The following is a 17826-nucleotide window of genomic DNA, read 5'->3' as shown; positions in this document are numbered from 1 at the left end:
GTTGGCGGATCAGATTGGGCGGTGCTGTGAACAGACCCTAAAGTCATCTTTGCGTCCATCACTCAACAGGGTCCACCGACAGACTGATACGTCTAAGTGATACGTGACATACTCATTCGCAAAGTCATTTGCTTCGGAAACGGTAATGTACGTGTTCCATGACATTAATTAACCCCAGTGCATAGACCATGCGGCCAGAGTCCACTTCTGGCCTTGGTCTCTCAGGACTTTGAAGAAGACGAACGTCAGTCGTGGCTCCAAAGAGCTGTGTGTTGCCACTGCAGTTTGGATTATCCGAAGGAGAACCGTCCTGTAATACGTGGCTGACAAAAGCTCCTTCCATTTTATTTGTTTGAATTCGTTTCCATTTGACATTTTACAAGATGAAGTTACAGTGAAAGTCGTGGATTCAATATGTTACAGCAAGAGGCCCCCAAGTGAAATTCAAGCAACAGTACGTTGGGTACCAGGTCGTTAGGCACTGGCTGGTCGATGGTGCTTCGTTACTGACGCCATCATCCTCTGAGGATACCTGTTCCCCTCTTGAGTAAGCTTGACCTCGACTTGATGGTTGATGAACGAAGAACGTGTTTGACGTTTGACAGTCGGCGAATCATAGCTGTAGAAGAAAGTTCAAACATTCATCGCAGGTGAGACGATTCATAATGACTCCTAGACTGGAGATAGTGATTAGATTTAGCAGCTTGTAAACGGGCCAGAAATTTTTCTGTACGGGTTAGAGATTTATTTTACCCTTATCATTGTTTTTATCATCTTTTTCAGTCTTTATTGATAAACGTGCCTTTTTAGGTGATACTGTATTGACCGTCTCATGGTTTCGATTGTAACTTTATGGATAAATACTCTCATAAGAGTTTTTATATATGTTTTACGTTCTTTCCCAATGTCTTTGAAGTTAAACAATTTTATGTAGTAATTGAGAACGTACTTTTTCAGTGGACATCTTTCAGTACTTCTTTAGTTTTCTAACCAGTGCTCAAAACGCATGTTATTTTCAGAAAAGAATGAATTAATCTTACAAATTATAGACAATTGTACTTTTGTGAAAAGAAAAATGTGATTATATTACACTCCTCCCGTCATTAGATACGTCCTCGTCAGCCAGTGTAATTACTGTAAACATTTCATTTTATTTCAAGTATTACTCTTCCAAGATTTTATGGTCCAGTTTGAGCTTGCTCTGTGGCTCAGGAAAGCGATCCGACCGAAAGTAATGACGGGAAAGAGCGAAAGTTGTTGAATCTGATACTATTTTATATCTGTTTTTATATTCTCAAAGAGGTCCGTCATAATACGTCATTTCACTTAATAGGAGATGGCTCAAGTCCAGATGAAAGGCAATCATCACTCCCATGCACCCTTCAGTTGATTTAACCTTCGTTATTATTGTTATTGTTGTTGAAAGAGTACAAGGCTACTAAGAGCGAGGATGAATGAGAATATATGTAAATAATTCAATCGGCAGATAAATGAATTTTTCGGTAATTAGTAGAATATGAAAAATAAGCTTTGGAAAGCTCTTGATCGTCCCGTCAAACAACTGAAATTGTTGTCGAAGGTTTCCTGATATAGCAGACATCGTATAATCCCAACCAGTACGACGGTGCTCAAGAATTTCTTCCGGGATTTATCTGGGTGATGGTTTTTAATCTGGGATTGAAGATTTTCCGGTGGTCCTGATATGGCGATGTCAAAAATGCCCGTTTAATTAATTATTAACTAATTAAAATAACATTGTTTTCCTGTCGTTTTTCTTTACATGGCGTGTGGTGGATACTAACGTCAAAAATTTATTGTTTTAATTGCTGGCGCATTCATACCGTCAAAAGCGACGGCAGAATAAAGTGTCAAGATTACAGGTTCCCACCTGAAACGTTATGCACCATCCCATGCTTTATTCGGCACTCTTATTTGGAGGTGTTAAGAGAGGAAAATAATGATCCTGGAAATGGATGACGATAGTCTAATAGCTCGTGGATTATTGTTGTTTCACAGAGATAAAAATCTATGCACTGATAACTTTTAATTTTATAAATTAGCTGTTGTCTAAATTGAGAGCAGGTTCCCGTCTGACAAGCCGAAAAGAGCATCAGGCGTTAAGCTCTTATCGACAGAGCAAAGGACTACCGACGAAAAAACAAAAAACATGTGAATTGCAGTAAAATGTATTATCTACTGATCAGAATGAAGCACTGTAAAAAGTTGGCGTAGTTTAATCCCTCTTCATTTGATGATCACTGGTAAATATAATACTGTCACTATTTAAACTTAACTTCACAGGATGTAGCTCACTTACGATATAATACCGACATCTGTTTTTGTTATACCGGAACGATAATCAGTGGAGATATTTTTCGCCATTCATATCCTGGACTCTATTTCCTTGACATGACTGCCGCCTCACAAGGTTATTTACTGGTTTGTTGCAAGTGTCAGTAACGCTTGGTATTTTTGCAATGCCTGGCCGGCAACGCTCAAACTGACCTTCTATCAGGAACGGGGATCGGCTTGAGTGTTAACTCGGTGACAGTTATGATAGGCAATTAGACTGTTTGCGTTTCCCCTGGACCTGCGCCACCCTCCGTGGTCTTGGGCCGATATTCAATCTGTATTTTCGTAACTATTGTGATCTTTTCACGGCTTAATCATGGATGTGGAATAAAGTTTATTATCTTGATTATTATTATACAGAATCTACTGGTCACAATCAGTATGTTCTTTGTGCGTTATTATTATCAGAAATATAAGAAAACGCCGATCTAGCCAGAGGAGTCGCTGTGACTGCCTTCAAAAGGCAAAATTCCAGCATTTATTCTGTGGGAATCAACTATCTTGAGATTGTTCTGCTCAGTGACTGCTTCTTTCCCTCTACTGTGGTTTTGGATCTTCCCTACTTCTGTTTTACCGACTCTTTTAATCTCTCGTTTCATTGGGGATGGGTGCGGAATTCTACGTTTTTATCGCTCCTTTTATTGAGGTTGAGCCACGTTATAGATAATAGTAATGGGCTTGACCTTCTAGTAACCAGAGTTTCCCAAACTGGGGTCATGACTGAGGTCATGAGCCCTTTTCTGAGGGTCATGGAGGGTCTAACAACTGTATGCACTACATTCAGCTTTGCTGAACTGGGCTAAACTTTTTAGAAAGCTTATAAATGTGGGGGTCATTATAGGTTAGGTACTGCTGTAAGGGTCACGTACTAAAAAAGTTTGGGAAACACTGTTCTAGTTGGTCATTCCATTCGAATAATTAAGAAAGAATCGTTGTCAGCTAGCGGTGATGAAGATTGTCCGGAGGCATTCAACGTGAGAGTCTTAAGGGCACTTTCTATCCCCTCATTGTGAGGACTGTTTTTAATTTATTAGTGTGTTTGCTTGCTCATGTGTATTCCTTGGGTTTGCGTGATCAAACTTGGTGTAAATACAGCAAATACAAGGAAGGACTCTGAGCTGTGATTCGGAAGACTCAGCAATTTTAATGTCAGCATCTGTATATGTCACTTTTCTTGCTCATAATATTCTGTAATAACTACTCTCCTGTATCTTAACTGTAAAAAGTAACAATTTCTGAAATAAATTTTATAGTTTTATGGTTTATGATAATTTTGTATCTCCATGAGGTATGGGTAGCTGAACAAGCTGAAGCATTTAGAAATATTAGTTATGTGAATCTTAATATTATCCCAGTTAGCTGACTTATGTGTACCGTACAGAGGAATCACGCTTGTGTCGAAAGTCCTCATATGATCCAAGCTGCAAGTAAGTCTAGGGTGCATGCGTGTGCAGAAATACGTACTGGTAATATCTCTGTACACGAATACATTATTATAACTGACATATTCCTCCATCTGAAAATCAAAAATATTTTGCGTAAGTAATGCAAATTATGTACTTTTAATCGTACGCATGGACAAAAACAAAGAATTTTGATAATAACATGAGTTAATAAAACGATTAGTGATAATACCAGCAAAGACCGGTGCGTCTTATAGTCTAATATTTCACAATTTGACGATATTACATGTTACTCTGTGGTAGATAGGACATAAACCTTTGCTTTATCATTTCTTTTTGCATAACGGTTTGAAAGTCATTGCACTTGACTCTCCGAATATGTCATAAATATAATAGCTGCATTAATAATATGTAAAAATAATCTAAGCCTAGTTTTATTTCGCCTCATTGCCATATTTGAATACAAAATGTAGCTACAACTGAGACAATACAAACATTAGCAAGATAAAAAAAAGGGAGGAACAATTACTTTATAACAATAACAATTATAGCAACAGTAATAAATGTGGCTTGGGCAACGATGTATCATCATTAGTAGAGGAAGATTAAAATAACGTTGAATTAATATTAATCACAGTGATTAAGAAAAATTAAGAAAATCGTATCACTAACGATAGCACACAAAGCGTCGGAATTTTACTTTATTATTCACAAAACAGAAGAATGCTGGTTACTAGACACAAGTAGATTTCTACTATAACGCTAAGTGATTTTAAACTTTATATTTTTTATCTAGAGAGACAAACATATTCATGTAAACGCTAACATTAACACCTGGTGATTGGAATATGAAGCTATATTTTTGGTTTATTATTATCATTACCACTTATTTGGAGTGGCACCTATAGGCACTTATTCGGTCCATCAGGAGAACCGATATTATTCGCCAGTTTAAAATCTTGAACAACTAGCTCATTATTACATATTATTATTATTATTATTATTATTATTATTATTTTTGCAACTATGCTTTTATTTACAGAGGTAGTGTTGCTGCATGATATTTCCAGTTCGAAAACCTTCGGTATTAATCATATCTTACTAGGAACTATTAATACCCGAATGATATATTTTTGCATTAAATGCATAGGCATATTGCATCTGAGCGATGAGAGCCCTGTGCTTGATAGAAATGGTATAAAACTCACGCATGCTTTCTCTAACAGATAGATATTACCTTCATGCAACTTCATACATTTGTGTGATTGCTTAGCTCACAATATGCATATGTACCCCTCCAATCCATTGGTTTTGGGTCCTATATGACCCATTGCCGTTCAAAAGATGATCATGGCTACTTTGTGCATACTGTATAAACTCCACAGGAGGTTGTCGTTCCATCAACAGTCTCCTGAAGGCTCTGTCAAGTTTATTTGCAGTTCTTTCTTCCTTCAGCCCGCACCCTCTGATATCATCCATAGAATTCTCTTCCACCTGCAACACGCTAACATTTTCTGACGGTTGCAGGTTTTGAGATTAATCAGAATTTGAGTTCAACGGTCTCGATATATATAGCTCCATCAGTTCGTATTAGCTCCTTTTTACATCTCATAGTTTGAAGTGACAAGCTTAAATATTGACCACCATTTGCCTGTTCAATATTCACGAAATTTCTTTTGTATAATCATCTGCACTGGTAAAATGTTATTTCCTAGTATTTCCATTGTAATTTTTTAATGATCTTATCCATACTTGACGCATACTCCTTAAGTGGTTGGTACATGGATTAGATGATTTGTACAGATTGTCTGTTATATGCGTAACATCTGCAAAAACCAGACTTGCTTTTCTTTCTCTTAACCAGAGACCACACTGTGCTGTCACTGCAAATATTTTTTCCTGGAGTACCTAATATACACAGTAGTACACAGATCTATATGAATTTATTTTTATTATTCTTATTTAAAATTTCTATATACTGCCTCCAGGTCGTAGGTGCACCTATAATTATTTTCCTTTGGTGGATAACAGAATTAAGTCCATAGTGTAAATAATGTTTCTGTTTTAGTTTAAATCTGTACACTTCTTTCTGTTAGTCAAATAGGGCGGCATCAGAACTACTAAACAGGGATTGTACACCATAACAGTATCTTGTATAATAATAATAATAATAATAATAATAATAATAATAATAATAATAATAATAATAATAATTGTGAACTTTAAAAATTTTTATTTTAAGCTAACGTCATCGGCTTACATCATCGAAGTTCCTTGCAGCTGAGAGTAAGGCTTTGAGTGTAGTGGTATTACAACATTTGTTGGTGCACATTTTTACACCTGTGCAATTTCCTCTGCATGAATTTCATTAATAAAACTTTCTTGGATAGAGACTTTCACATAAGCTTACAGAGCTTTACTAGCTGTTCATTTTTATAGTAATATCAGAGTGCCCTTCGAATTTACAGTCGATTAACAGGACTTTTTGAGATGGCGATTTTCATAAGCTAAAGACTTTTACCATTAGACTATTAGAGAGGCTGATTACTGTAATTAACATCTTTTTCAGTCAGGTGCACACCAGTTCTCTACCTGGCTGAAGGTCTGTTGTGTCTTTACCGCAGATATGATGAGCGCCTTCCCTACCGGCGATGTTGGGGTCCAGCACCTCATGGGCGGCGGAGGGGTGAGATGAGGCGGCATCCCATCTGGCACCCAGCAGACGCCTAGACCACGAGAACGCTCACACGCCCCTCGCCCTGCCCCGCGAGACCCCCACAACCACCATCACCACCAGCCTTCTCGGGAGGATCACGTTGCTGCCGGGAGTCCATGCGCTATTTTGAGGAATGACCTTTTGGGGCTGAGCCGGGGACAGATGATGTCCGGGACGCACTGTTGGAGGACGAGACGACCCAGGATCCCTGGGACATGGTATGGTCCTTCCGTCCCTCGACCACAGTATGGCTGCCAGCATGGACCATACATGACAGGTAACATTGAAAATCAGGGCCAGCAGCAGGAGGGGGTGGAGGAGGAGGTGGAGGAGGAGTGCCGGATAACGCCGTCCTCCGTCAAGGAAGAGCGAGACGCCCGTGACGATGGCGCACGGGTGGTTCCTGCAGCGACGAGGACGGCACGCGCTCGGCTACTGTCGGTCACAGGGCGCCTTTAGGCGGGAACAGTAAAAAGTCCGTCAACAGAAACACGAGACTTTCTATTAACGCGCGGGAGCGACGACGGATGCACGACCTGAACGACGCGCTGGACGAACTGCGGGCAGTCATCCCTACGCTCATTTCTCCCTCCGTCAGGAAACTCTCCAAAATCGCTACGCTCCTTCTGGCAAAGAACTTCATCCCTGATGCAGTCCAATGCCATCGAAGAGCTCAAAATCGTCACTTACCAATCAGCCGGGAGCACACCTGCCACACTTGCCACCCGGGCAACTGCTGCCACGACGCCGCGCCACCTTGCCCACAAATACCCCACTGCCCACCACGGCGGGCTTTCACGGCTTCTCACGGGCTCACCGCGCGCTGCCCACAGCGGAATAGCAAGCCTCAGCAGCCGCTGTTTTCAGATCCAGCGCCGACACGCTGTCGCAATCTTAAGGCGCTCGGCCATTTTTCGCCTCATATCTCTGAGACTCCTAGGTTTATCATCTAAAGAATGAGCCCCGTGCTGGCACAAAAATTGCAGGTTAATCTGACAAATCGAGATCAAGAAGTGAAAGTCAAAGGCAAAAGACTTTTGAAAATAATAAGATCGCATTTTTATACTGAATGGGTGATAAATAAACCTCGGACATGCAGAAGTGGCCCGTGCCCTGCTCACAATGTTGTGATATATCAACAATATATGACAAGGCTGAAGCGGTCTGTTGTATGTGCGAAGTGTGCAGGAATTCTTTCATTCTGACGCGTTTTCTCATGGATTTTCATATAAATGGATAAAAGGACGGGCAGTATGAAAAACTTAACATGCTCAAACACACGAAAGTGCTCGCTCCTCGCACTAATAAAAAGAGCAAGCCGTTTGATTTTGACTTAAAAAGTATGAGCAAGTTGAAATTAGGTGCAAGAAATGGGCTATTGGAGTATATCATCGATAAAAGAAACGACTGCAGACTAAATAAAACCAGGGACATGGACTCATCTTACCCTGGAAACAGGTGAACGTCCCAGGAAGTCCGAACGACATACAAGGGCAGATCAAAGATGCTGAAGGCGGACGACGTAGGACGTGGTCGGGAAAGATACAAACAAGCGAGACTTTGGAGCTTTTATGAGAGCGAGAGAACGAGCATTGTGGTTCCCATTTTTTTTTTTATTCCAAATTGTTTTTTTGGAAACGATGATGACGATTCCGTTCCATTCCTCCTGCCGAAGACATCAGGTCGTGTCGCCGCCACCGCTTTCGCTGCCTTAACAGGTAGCCACGTATCTGTCTCTCTCTCTCTCTCTCTCGTGCAGAACATTAGACCAAGACCTTTCTTGTTAACACTTGATTGACTGCAGTTCATTTTACATTTTCTTCAGTACCTACATTTCTCCTGGTATCTGTGTCTTCCATATCGTGTTCACGTTCACTGTTTATTTCTATCTCCCTCTAACAAAACCAGTTCTGTTGATGCTAGGCACACTGATTACCACTAAGACTTCCAGTTTCTTTAGTATCTCATTTGAATGTGTTCTCGTACCTGTATTTTCCATACCTATCGCTGCATACCCTCTTTCATTGTCTGTCTGTCTGTCTCTTTCTCATAATAAGACAATTTTTATTGTTTAACAAACACCCGATTTCATTGTATCCATACAATACAATCTTTCTATTCACTTAAGACCAGAGCCAGAGAAGTTTATAAGTTTTCAAGTGGCCATTTAAGCACTCATGGAACTGTAACAGTTAAAAGTCTATCGCAATAAATTTCACTAAAAACGGTATTTGAATAACCAGAGAGTTTATTGTAAAATAAATTACTATTGTACAGCCCTTTAAAATTAATTGATCTCTACGATATTGTTATACTTTTTATGTTATTTTCTTCTATTTGTTAATTCTTTTATTCAATCATTAATATCGGTATTTACAAGTGTTTAAATGTTTATTTTCGGTTTTACAGATAATTATCATCCTTCATATCTTAATTTAACGAATTACCTGAATACTTTGTGTCTATTTATCATCTTATTCACAACCTAGAATTCTCCCAATATCTTACTGATCTGTTGTTTCTCACGCGTTATTTTCCGACCAATTATAAGACGCCTCCAAAGCCGGGCCCAATCACACATCGCTAACTTCTACCACACCCTTGGCCTCGAGGGACTGAGACCAATCATATCTCTGGTCTCTTGCATTGGCTCGCTGGACCCCGGAAAGATTATATAAGCAAATCGAAGGGTTATCGGGGGTCTGAGATATAAGCCTTTCCTGGTCCAAGGCTATTTAGCTTCATTTTACAGAATTGATTTTTTGTCTTTTATTTCTGAGTGATTTTGCCTCACTGACGTGTCATCTGGCTGACATTCAATGACGCCCCATGCATTTGTAAGTTTACTTATTTATTAATTAAATGTTATACATTCAAGTGCAATGTAATTGTCATTAAGATTATCGCAATATGTATTTTTTCCCTTTCGCTTCTGAATGATTTTACCGTGCTGGTGGGTCATCAATTTAAGTGTGGCAGTGAGTGTGCCGTCATACTTGTAGAATTTTGTTGTTTTGGTAATTTGTTAATCAATTGTCATTAGAAATTTTCAAGGACAGTTTTTAGTATAGATAATAAATCACCATGCTTGCTTCTGAATAATTATAATTTTCTGTCGTGCTATGTATTTGACGGAAAGAAAATGAATGAACCGTCTTATATTCTCGAAAGGACGTAGCACTGATGTCCATGATACATTGTTATTTCATTCCGTTAGCAATGTTAGTCGATGGGTGCTTATTAACTTGTGTCTATCTGTTTTTTTTTTTTTTTTTGTCTGGTTTTCTAAGATACCTTACAAAGTTATATTGATGGGTTTTAACAAATTCTGCTGAGTGATTGTTAGGGCAAACAAGGGCTGGCTAGAATTTGAAAAGAATCTGATCTGGATGCAGAGAGATCCAAGCCTATATTTTTTGGGGTTGAGGGCGGGGTGGGCTGGGGTTGAAGGTAGTTCGTTTCCCGAATGTTTTCTTGTCTTCCATTAAAAATCATATAAATTACTAATGCATAATATTTTTTATTGTGTATAATATTCCCCTGTTCTCGTTCTGTCATATTTCTGAAAATAAATAGCTAATGGTTTTTCTTTTTACATGCCTTTATTATAATTCGCTCAAGTTCTTGTACTGTATGGCTCGAGTCCACCCCTCCCCTTTTTCAAGTTTTAATTCAGTTTTTGCTCTATTGTCTAGGGTTAGTTCGTAAAATATTCAAACATAACATCTAAGAAAAATTATAAGATACGAAAATGCAAATCGTTCTGTACACGCACGTGCAGACACTCTCATGCGCGTGTGAATGGTCGGGATTTATCCACGTACCTATCAAACTTGAGCTGAGCGCTGTACTGCTCAGCCAAGGTGCCCACATCGGCTGATTTGACCTTCCTGAGGGGAAAAATGGTGTCGCTACAAACACACGCGCATACATAATATGTCTTTTGCTTTTCGTGTATGTATGCAGTATCCAGTATAATATCAAAGTATTCTAATTCACATAACGCTTTTCATTTATGCTATGTAAATCAGTCTACTGTTTGCTTCTTTTCGTGATATCTCCTTTAGCTGTTTGTTAACGATGTGTCAGGACTGAGTAAGCCTCCCTCCTGTTGATTACTGCGACAAATTCGCCGAAATTAATGTGATCTAGCACTCGTCTTTTGCAGTCTCTAATTGTTTAGTTGTTTTATTCCAGAAATAGTTTCAAGCCCAATTATATGGTAACACGTCCGAAAGCTTTCTTTTTCCAATCATATCAAGTTCGTGTTAGAATTGGAAAAAGATAGCTACGGTTATGTAAAAAAATTAATTCATAACAAAATGTCAAACTACAGAAAGAAAAAATTTCATAACAATAGGCAGCCATAATACAACCTCAAAAATAATTGTGGATATTTCTCATCTTGTCCTGTGTCTGATTTATTTGTTTACACTGTTAACGTCAACGTTGATGATTGTGAATTTAAAGGTTTCGGGCAAAAATTCTTATCATAATTACTTGAAATATTTGTAAAATATCCATCAATATTTTCTTGATCTTTAGCCACTTTTTTTATATTAAGGTTATGTTGGACCTGTGCATTTCCCATGAGATATTTCACTACTACTTATATATATTATATATATATATATATATATATATATATATATATATATATATATATATATATATATATATATATATATATATATATATATATATATATATATATATATATATATATATATATATATATATATATATATATATATATAAATAAGCCTCAACATATTTCTTGCAGTGCTTGAATGATATCCTTTTTTATGTAAATTTTATATTTATGATTGTACTTGTTTTTCACCTCTAAATCTGTGTAAAATGATTTTACCAATCTGGATGACATGTTCATGATTAATGCATTTTATTCTGTAATTTCTCTGTGAAGCTTACGTCTGTTCCCTTTCAGATTCTCCGTCGCTCCTTCTACTGTTTATGTGTGGTTTAACATTACAAATACATTATTTGTTTCTAACAGCTCAAGCTTTAATGCCAAGCAGCTTTTTAAATGCAAAGTGTATTTAAATGTGTTTTTCAAAACTAACTACCAGTTTCGTTTAAATATATTTTTAAAATATAAATGAGTTCCTTACGAAAATCTGGTTATAGTTAACCTGTAATATGGGCTTTCATTCTCTGTATCAGCAAAATAAAAATATGTGTAGGACGCAAATATTGATATTCAAGTAATTCGAGTTTCAATAACTATAAAATTTGACGAAGCTGAAGTGATTTGACAATTGGTTAAAAATTCTTCATACAGCATACTAACTTAATCATTCAAAGACATTTACATATAATGAAATTAAACGAAAATGTGTATTATGACAAATGAAACAAGACTTTGAACATTCTTTTTTTACGTTTTTTCAAACATAACACTCTCTCTCTCAGTAAAGGTGTGTGAAAAATTGACACAATAGTCAATTAAGAAGGTAGTATAAACTAGCACACCATGGTTTCAAGGCCTATTATTATTATTATTATTATTATTATTATTATTATTATTATTATTATTATTATTATTGTTATTATTATTATTATTATTATTATTATTATTTACATACATTCTTATAAAGTAATCATATCACATAATGTCCTTATAAGATAATAGGAGAATTCTTAGCCAAATGCAGGCTGCAGATAAAAATACAAAGGTAATCCACCCAAACAGCAAATAAGTGAATACATAAATGGGCAGCAGTTATGATTTAAAAAAAGAAAAATCAAGCATTGACCGTTAAAGTCCATGCGCTGAATAATGAACATTTCCTTTCAGCAGCTTCTCATGTTTCTACTATTTCATATCAATTTGGCGGAAGCAGCAGAGTTTATCAGTAAAACAACAGCCAAGACAAACATTGTATCTCGGCCTCTCTAAGTATGATTTGGCACAAAAATTGAATTAATGATTTATATAGTGAGAAGTGCTATAGTATTGCCGAGGATGTAGTAATTCATTTCTTAGTATTGTTTGCAACTACAGAGGAATCTAAACAAAACAGAAAATTCAGCCACTTACTGGTGTGAGTCAACGCTTGCATTATTATCAATTCTGAGGTTCTGATCGGTCTACACTTATGCTATGTATATTGTACAAAGATTTCTTTGAGATATTATTTTTATTACAGTGAAGGTCTATTAATGTAATTTAAAACCTTTCCTACTAGAAAGTGAATAAAAATTCACACTTCAACTAAATATACATTTTCCAAATTTTATACTTTCATTTGTGATGGTCTCTCTAGAAACGGGCTTTCTGACATAAAAAAATAACTAGACGAGTTTCAAAAGAATACCATCACAAATGGAAATATTAAACTATTGGAAAATGTATGTTAGTTCGAGTGTGAATTTTATTCACTTTCAGTCTGCAAGGAAAATTTAAATTACATTGATAGGACTCTTCACTGTAAATAAAAACATGTCAAAGAAATCTTTTGTATAATTCACATATTTAGAGTGTGGGCTAATCAAACCTCAGAATTGAATAACGCAAGCGTTGACTACCAGTAAGTGACGAATTTTCTGTTTTTATAGATCCGTTCTGTAGTTGCAAACAATACTGCTAAGAAAATGAATGCTACATCCTCGGCAATACTAATAGCTACTACTCACTATAAAATCATTAATTGAGTTTTGTCAAATTATACTTAGCTGAGATATAATGTTTGTCTTTAACTTATGTTTTGCTAATAGTATATATATATATATATATATATATATATATATATATAAAGAGAAGAGAGAGAAGTGAAATAGAGTAAAAAAAAGGAGCATGTTTGGGAAATTATCAAACGAAAGTAAGAGTAATCGAATACAAACATGGGGACACCTGAGAACGAGAACGCAGGGAGACCAAAACGTCTTTGGGTCTCCGGCAATATTTTCATAGCTACTTCTCACTATATAAATCATTAATTCAGTTTTGTGCCAAATCATACTTAGAGAGGCTGAGATTTAAAGCTTGTCTTTGGCTGTTATGTTTTGCTAATATATATATATATATATATATATATATATATATATATATATATATATATATATATATGTATATATATATATATATATATATATATATATATATATATATATATATATATATATATATATATATATATATATATATCTAGAGAGAGAGAGAGAGAGAGAGAGAGAGAGAGAGAGAGAGAGAGAGAGAGAGAGAGAAAGTGAAATAAGGAAAAAAGGAGCATGTTTGGGAAATTATCAAACGAAAGTAAGAGTAATCAGAATACAAACATGGGGACACCTGAGAACAGGAACGCAGGGGAGACCAAACCGTCTTTGGGACTCCGTCATGTCATAAGAGAATAATTCTAGCTCTAGCCAAGGACCTTGGCTCCAGCTATCAAGAAATGGTTGTCTGAGGCAAAGGTATGGTCATATGAAAAAAAAAAATTATAAATGAGTCTCTGCTAATAAGAAACACCTGATTGGTAACAGATTATATTATCATTATTACTTAAATAGATAAAAATCAGCGCCCAGCATGACACTGATTCCCTACGAATGTCTGCTAGAGACGGGGAAATGACTACATAAGTAAATAATAAGGAGCCATGTTGGAATATGTCTATAGATAGTCACAAGTTATGTACATTGCATATATTAATAAGTGTGTGTGTTCGTTTATTTTATCCCACTAGTCACGTGATGTTTTTAGCAGACCTCTAGTCGAGAGCACCAAGGATTTTCTGTGTAATGTGTATATAATTATGGATGATGGCAAAAAGAGTAATGTATGTATCATACTTTGTATATTGATGGGTAATAAAATGCCATGTTAATAAGAAAACTGGGTTTTATTGTTCCTTGTCAGTGTTTCATCATAGACTTGTTTTTTTATATTCGATTTTTTTATTGTTATTTTTCTCTTTCTTTTCTTGTTTTCAATTGTAAGTCTAAGTATCTCACTTATACGGTTCTGTTCACCTATATCCTAATCTACAAAAATATTTCATTAGCAAATCAGCAACAAACGAAGATTACTGACCCAATCTCACAAGGTCATGCAATTTTTATGCATGGAGGAATTATCTCCAGAGAGCGCTGCGCAATTAATATTTTATCACGTTTCGTTCAGAATAAACTAGAATACTTTTTCAAATGAGGAAATGATTGCATCAGCTATTTCTGTTCAATATATACTGTATCGTACTAAAAACCTAAACATTAACTTACTTTTCGATCACCGTTCGCTAGTGTATTTTATCAAATGACAATGAATCCACCTTGTCATTTTTTGTTAAATTCAATAATTAACGTACATTTCAATAGTGCTACAGTAAGATACTTTATCGAATGAAAATAAGTCCCCCTCCGTATTTTTATCGAATATATTTCGTATTGAACATAGCACAAATTGAAATATCAGCTCGCATTTCCATAGTCGTACATTGTCGGTACTTTATTTTTTTTTTTCTTAAATGCACATGGTATAAAAAAATAGTGAACGAAAATCAAAATACAAATGTATAGTGAGGTACTTTAGCAAATGAAGTTATTCTTCTTTGACATTATTTGTATCAAAATATAAAAAAATGAGATAATTTTGTTCCGATCATTGTCAAATGTAAATAGGCAGACTTCGCTTCTGTTTCTCTCAGTGTACTTAGTGTTGAAAACAGTGAGCGAAATCTGAAATATCAACTTATATTTCGATCACTGTACACTAATGTGCTTTGACAAAGAAAATGAATCCACTTCTGATATTGTTTATCATATACATGGTATTAAGAATGGTGATTTTTGTCAGCTGCACATGGGAATAAAAATAGTATGACAAAATTTTGTCAACTGTACTTGGTATTAAAAATATCGAACAAAATATTAAATATTAAATTAAATATTTTGATCACCATGCATTAGTATACTTAATCAAATAAAACTAAATCCACGCTGGTATTTTTGTGAAATATATTTACTAATAAAAATTGCGACCAAAACAATAAAATATAAGCTTCCATTTCGGTCATCGTACAGCGGTGTACTTTATCAAGTGAAAATAAATCGGTCTTGGTATTTTTCGTTAAATATATATGGAATTAAAAATACTTAGCGACAATTTAAGTATCAAGTTACTTTCCGCTTGTTACATACTCACGTAATTTAATCAAATAAAAATAAATCCAAATTTAATTGCTAATAAAAATAGTAAGTGACAGCAAAAATATCAACTTTTATTTCGATAATTTTGTACTAATTACTTAATCAGATGAAATTCAGTTGACTTTGGTTAATGAAGACTGAAAACAATGGCTTACATGTGATCATAGTACGCTTGTATACTTTACAAAAAATAAAAAAATAAAATTCTACATTGATACTATTTGTCAAATGTAATTGATACTAGAAATTCCGAGCGAAAATTGAAATGCCTTGAATTTTAATCACCGTCCATAGAGTATTTAATCAACTAATAGTGAATACACCTTTAAATTTATTGTTAAAAGTCCCTAGTTTCAGAAACAGAGGATAATGAATAAGATATTAACTTACGTTTCAAGTGAGGTACAATTCACGTACGTGACTGGGGAGACATTCCATAATTTGGTCACAGCAGGCAGACTACTATTAAAAAAGTTGGATATTGAACTTCAGTTAAGAAAAGGCGCGACTGTATTGTCTGGGGAGATCTGAATGCCAAGGATAACCAGAATTATAAAAGCTTTTTTAAGCTAAAAGAAATGATGTTGTCAAAGGTTAATACTAAAAACAGAGGTATGTAATCTAACAGAGCTCATGTTTTTGTCTAACGATTTCAGATTCGAGCCACCTGCGTAAGTCTAAACAGGGAGACAATATTGAAAACATGGACGAATAGAAAATGAACAATGTCTTCTTGACAGATTAATCTAAAGGGAATCTTCAAAAATGTTCTCCGTATATCGATTTTTGTGCAACAAAAGAAGAAGCATCTGCAAGTGGCATTAGATATGAGAATTTTCGCTTGGCACTGCAGTCCTCATCATACTGAGGCACTTTCATATCAGTTATACATAACAAAATTTCCAGGGTAAATTAATTTTCGTATTTCCTTTTTTTCGCTAAGCTTGTGTGAAATATATTACTTTCCTCTCTCTCTTTCGCTGTGTGCCTAACGGCTTGATATTGTAAATTCATAAAGTATTTCTGCAAATGAACATTTGCTGCTGAATATTTGAAGTAATGTGGTCATGCCCTGAAGAACTGACTAAATTTTTTGAAAGAACGTGGGTGTGAAGAAAAGGAATTTCTAAGACGATTTATAAAAATGAGAGGCTGATATGAGAATGTGTATCGATGCCGTAAAGAGAAATTTACTTCCATAGGCACTAACCTTTGGATGTGTCTTATTATTTTAGAGCATTCCATCAGTTTTCCTCCAGTTTACTTTTATATTAGCTTATATGATATTAAACTATACGAAATCATATTATATTAAGCCCAAGGACTTGAGTCTATACTTGCATAAAGCTCAGAGACATTTCGTCCTCTCTTGCATGTGGATAATACTGAATAATAATGGACAGTATCCACAACGAAAAGGACACGATAAGTATCGAACTGGTATGGATATACACATTTAAGTACTCAGGCTTGAGGTTTCATAATGCTAGTTTCAGTTCTCTTAGTATATTCCCTCCGATACTTTATTTAAACAACTGTAAAACAATTGTTTATCTTTTCATTAGGAGCCAGCCTTCCAGTATCCAAAAAATAATGATTTTGCGGCATATAGATTACGAACGTAATATTAATTTGAACCCTAGGTGGAAATTTTTTGGTTATTTATCAGACCACTTCTGTTGCGGATGTTCCACTTCCATTTAGGATGTTCCATAAGCACGTAAAAATCTACCTTTATGATGCATAGTGTTGTGTTTCATATTCTCCATCCTCATCCTTTACTTAAAAAGAAGCGAGATGTTCACCTGAACAAATATTCAATGCTCCTAACAAGAAAACCCTCGAAGGCAGCACTGAAATGAAGATCGGGGCGAGTTCTAGTTTTGATTTTAAGGGTAGTTTAGATGAACAAGTTTTTAGATGCAATAATACAGCTTTAGATTTTTTTGCCAATATAGTGTAAGAAACCTTCAGTATGTACCCTAGACGATCAAATGTTTGGCGCAATACTGAGAAGATGGCTCAAACATTTTGATCGTTTATTAGAGTACTTTTGTTAGGTATATCTAGTTTCAACATCGTTTTTATTTTATAAAAGTTACAAATAGACTGAATCGAAGCCAAATGGAATGTTCAAAAACAAACATGCATAATGATGGTTATAATAAACCTTATATCAATTGACAG

The 17826-nt window shown here is 35.6% G+C and overlaps 1 protein-coding gene and 1 pseudogene across 1 annotated transcript in view; one reads left to right on the top strand and one right to left on the bottom strand.

Moving 5' to 3' along the window:
- Nucleotides 1-17826, bottom strand: part of DNApol-alpha180 (DNA polymerase alpha catalytic subunit) — a 309561-nt gene that overhangs the window by 183521 nt on the left and 108214 nt on the right. The window lies entirely within an intron of this gene.
- LOC136829209 (class E basic helix-loop-helix protein 22-like) lies at nucleotides 6382-7312 on the top strand (annotated as a pseudogene).

Source organism: Macrobrachium rosenbergii, chromosome 44, assembly GCF_040412425.1.
Source record: "Macrobrachium rosenbergii isolate ZJJX-2024 chromosome 44, ASM4041242v1, whole genome shotgun sequence".
NCBI classification, from domain to species: Eukaryota; Metazoa; Arthropoda; class Malacostraca; order Decapoda; family Palaemonidae; genus Macrobrachium; species Macrobrachium rosenbergii.
Note: the sequence above shows the minus strand (reverse complement) of the source record. Positions and strands in the feature narration are given on the sequence as shown.